Source organism: Akebia trifoliata, chromosome 1 (genome assembly GCF_017979445.1).
Source record: "Akebia trifoliata isolate Shusen 1 chromosome 1, ASM1797944v1, whole genome shotgun sequence".
In the NCBI taxonomy this organism is placed as follows: Eukaryota; Viridiplantae; Streptophyta; class Magnoliopsida; order Ranunculales; family Lardizabalaceae; genus Akebia; species Akebia trifoliata.
Window position 1 is genome coordinate 29808479 of NC_141375.1, and position 4469 is coordinate 29812947.

The following is a 4469-nucleotide window of genomic DNA, read 5'->3' on the forward strand; positions in this document are numbered from 1 at the left end:
TTGTGCATCTATAATGACCACTTATTCTCTATAATTTTCTCAATAAAAGGCTCTCTTTCTCACTTATTCAATCTTAAACGAACTTTATTGAAAAGGTAAGAATAAAATAATGTAGAAAGTTCATAGCATTACTCAACTTATGCTATATAAATTAGATATGTTCCTTGGGCTAACCGCGAGGGCGCACCCTCACTTATTTGGTGCATGTGTTGCATTTGCCCCAAGACTAGTCCTTGGACAATATCATGGTCTATGGATTGGGTAAAGATCAGATACAAGCTCCGTCCTCTATCTATAGGGATACTCGATTATCAATAAATAAAAAAAATTAGATATGTTGCACTATTGCAATCACCAAGCTGAGGAAAAATAGAACCCCATTGGGGTCCTGGCTGGGTTTTTTTCTTTTTTTTCCTTTTTATGTTTGTATTTAAGCACTTTATTTATTTATTTATTTATTTATTTATTATTATTATTATTTTTTTTTGGGGGGGGGGGGGGGGGGGGGATGTTAAATGAGCTTGAGCCCAATATTTTACCCCAGGGACCTGTTCAAAGAATCCATAAAATGACCCTTAAATTAAATAAGAATAAGAAGGATTCATAAAAAAATTCCTTTAATTTATTTTGAAAAAAGAGGAGGATTCGAACAAAATAGATGAAACAAAAGATATTTGATCCAGCATACATATTTGGCGTGTAATACAATAAAATAATGTTTTCTAACACCCCCCTCTAACAAACACCTCTGACATGGCATGTGCTAGAACCATAGATTTTCTTGGGATACACAATTATACATATTTATGGGGATGTACAATTGTGTAATCCGAGGAAAAATCTATAATTCTAGCCCATGCCACGTCAAGGAGCGTATGTTAGAAGAGCCATTAGAAAATCACAACTCAATACAACAATGTGTAATGATTTTGTAATTCAACCTAATAGGGTAACTAAAAAACTTAACTGACGTGTACCCTATAAGATTCGTAGATTTTTTTCCCTCAGGATATACAACTGCACATCCCCATGAAACATGTGCAATTGTGTATCCCAAGAGAAAAAAATCTACGGTTATTGCACTTGCCATGTTAGCGAGTTTTTGAGTTACCCTGTCAGGTTGAGTTACAAAATCAGCACTCTACAATAATATCTCAAGCGAACTAACATTACTCTTCTTCAAAGAAGAGTTTGACGAAGGTTTCTACTTTTTTCTTTTCATATAAAAGACTACAAGAAGCATGCAATGGCCGACATGTAATTAGGGGCGGAACCAGGATTTTGCATAAATGGGGGTAACCAAGAGTATAAATTCTTTTTGTGGGGACAATTAAGAATGAAAAAAAAAAAAAAACATTGTGGGGGCAGAGATTGGAAAAAATTTTGTGAGAGCAATAGTGACAAATTTTTTTATCCGCCACTAAAATCTATTGTAATATGTCCCTAATCTATCGATTTTGAAAATTCTTGTAGGTAAGCGCCCCACTCTAAATCCACCCTGTAGGTAATCAGTGGAGTGGATTTGTTATTTTTATAAACAAAATGGAGAGATTTACAGGGCAGACCTATCTACCTATCTGTTTCAATTTTATTACAAAAATCTGCCTTGTTTTTATCAAGTTTGTTACTCGGTCAAACCTTACTTTATGAATCATGTTACCATGACTACCTTAGCAAGATGTAAAATCTTACTTATGATATGAGCCCACATTAATTATCAAATTAGCAATCCAACAACAGACTTATAGATATCATGGAGCAACTCAGATTCAAGAGAACAAATTCTAAAAACACCTTTTTTAGCTTGATTGTAAGTATTGAAATGGGTGGCTACTGAACTCTCAGATTTAAAATTAAAATTCAACATTAAATTTTTTTTTTTTCTAATTCTTAGAAATTTTTTTTGTATAATCCCGTGACATCAGATCATGTTTTTTAAAATCCACAAATTGATCTAGTAAGAATCCACCCCAAGGTATAAATTTGAATTTTATGATGTGGATCCCCCCTCCAAGATTTGTTCGGTAACAAACTTGATAAAATAAGGTTTGGTGGGTAACAAAATTCATAAAGTAAGATTTCCCTGGAGTTGTCTGAACTCCAAGAAAGTTTTTATAATAAAAATGCAACAGTTAAGTCTGCGAGGGTAAATCTCTCAATAAAATAAACATTTCATGCTCTACTTATTGTAAAATCAATTGATCCCATTAATCAAGTGACATTGAAACCATCTCTCAGTTACACTTACTAACAAACAAAAAAGAGAGGTAAATATCTCTAATCTCTAAGAAAAAGTGATAAAATCAATGATTAAGAATCCACCATCTCAAAGTCAAATTGTTAAATCTAACACTATTGCTGGGGTGACAATGGATTTAATGCGATTCTTACATTTCTGACATGGAGGTGCGCATGTACAATCATACATGTGTTAACTTGTATCCCAAGAAAACAACATCTACGGTTATGTGCACACCTCCACTTCAAAAATATAAAAATCGTAATAAATCCAATGGCACCCCCAACATGACTCTAAGCTAATGGCTATAACGTGCTTACAAAGGTACCAGAGTACAGAATCATTAAAAATCCTGCTATATTGTGAGTGGGTCCCAAAAGTATTCCTCATATTATTATTAAAGAGTCGTGATGCAGAATAATGTCCCTTTCTTATATAAAATACAGTGTCTATGTATGTAACATGTTTTCATGGGAGAGTGACTACACTGGGTTGTGTGCAATATAGAAAAACAACTTGATTAGGAGTCCAATGTGTTTTAAAACTACTATCAGAACGTGTCCTATAAACACCGTTCCGGATCCTTGATTCTGTAGTAAAATTGTACATCTGAAATCTTCTATCAAATTCCAATTCTTCCAAAATCTCATTTTCCTCAAAATCTTGTTTTAGATAAAGTAGACGTACATATGAGAAAATGATAAGTGAGAAAAATATAGGTTAGCTAATGAATTAATTTCCCTACTTGGAAAACAAAACAAAAAGAGAAGGGAAAATAAGGGAGAGGGAGAGGGAGAGGGAGAGGGGGGGGTGGGGGTGTTTAGATACCTAGGAAATCATTATTTTGAGCGACTAATAATTGATTTTGGACCCATCCCTTATATCTTTACACTAAATCTGACCATGATGCGACAACAAACTTTATGCCAAAAATACGGCCTTGGTTAAACCAATGATGTTTCTTATGCTACTTTAACTATAGCCAGTCCTATTGATGAAAGTGAGTTTACTTTCACCATCTCCATAAATGATCTTTTGAATCTTATCATTACTATGTTTTTTTTTTTTTTTTTTTTAAAGACTTCAATTTTGAATCTTATCATTACTATTTTTTTTGTTTTTGTTTTTAAGACTTCAACTTGGATATTTCTCTTTAAGAGTTGTGAAAATCTGATGCCCCCACTGATATACACCCTCATCATAGAATGGTTGATCATTTGTCTAGGGAGGCATAAGGAAAAGATTTATGATTTTCTGTATCCCGAGACAAATTATCTACGATTCTATGATGGGGGCACAAGGGGATGTATATGTTAGAGGGGGATATCAGAAAATCATTCTTGTTCTTCTAATAATTGGCATAATTTGTTGGGTATGCTCAAATTATTTTAATCAATTTCCCCCTAATTTAACATTTATTAGAGTTATTCTTGTATTTTTTTTTTAAATTTTGATAATGGGCTCATTTTAATTTTATCTTTCTTGGTCTCTCAACTCATCTATGTCAAGTTCTAATCTTTGCCTATTTCAACATGTTTGTTGACTATCCATATTTAACTCCATGAAGCATAAGTGATTTTATCAGCTGCTCCGAAAATACAACCATGCATGCCCACGTAAAAATGTAATGGACTACATTCATACCAATTCACTTAAATATAAGTTCGTGTCCCCAAAGATATACCACGTGGCATTTTAGAATGTGATGGGAAAAACTAATGCGGTGAGCGTGGATCGAACACGCGACCTTCAGATCTTCAGTCTGACGCTCTCCCAACTGAGCTATCCCCGCAGATGTCACATTGTTCTAGTAATATTAATTAGATTCTTAATCCATTAGCCAGAACAACTAGACTGGGCCCTACCTAACTGTAGTGAGAGAGAGTTCAATGACTAAGGAAAATTGGGGGCCCAAAAATATTTAGTCAAAATTACTCACTTATATCCAAATAAACGACATCATTATCACTTCAAAAGAACACTCGGCAGTTTCTAGTTTTGTTGACTCTTTATCAAGAGGCCCACTAAGGTTCCACCAATCCAACTCACAGCATAAGAGATCAGCAAACATGACAATTATACCTACAACAAAAGCTGGTGTCTCCTTTTTTTTACTCTAATATGGGCTGTCAATATTATGGGTCTTAATCCACGACTGGGTTGGGTTAGTATGCCCAATAAGAAGTCGTGTAGGTTGCTCCCCTACTCACGTTTTGGGCTGGACTGGATT

The 4469-nt window shown here is 34.3% G+C and overlaps 1 non-coding gene across 1 annotated transcript; it reads right to left on the reverse strand.

Moving 5' to 3' along the window:
* Window positions 1–3958: 3958 nt before the first annotated feature.
* On the reverse strand, window positions 3959–4031 carry TRNAF-GAA (transfer RNA phenylalanine (anticodon GAA)). Its single transcript has one exon. It is a non-coding gene; the product is annotated as a tRNA-Phe (tRNA).
* Between the last annotated feature and the right edge of the window lie 438 nt (window positions 4032–4469).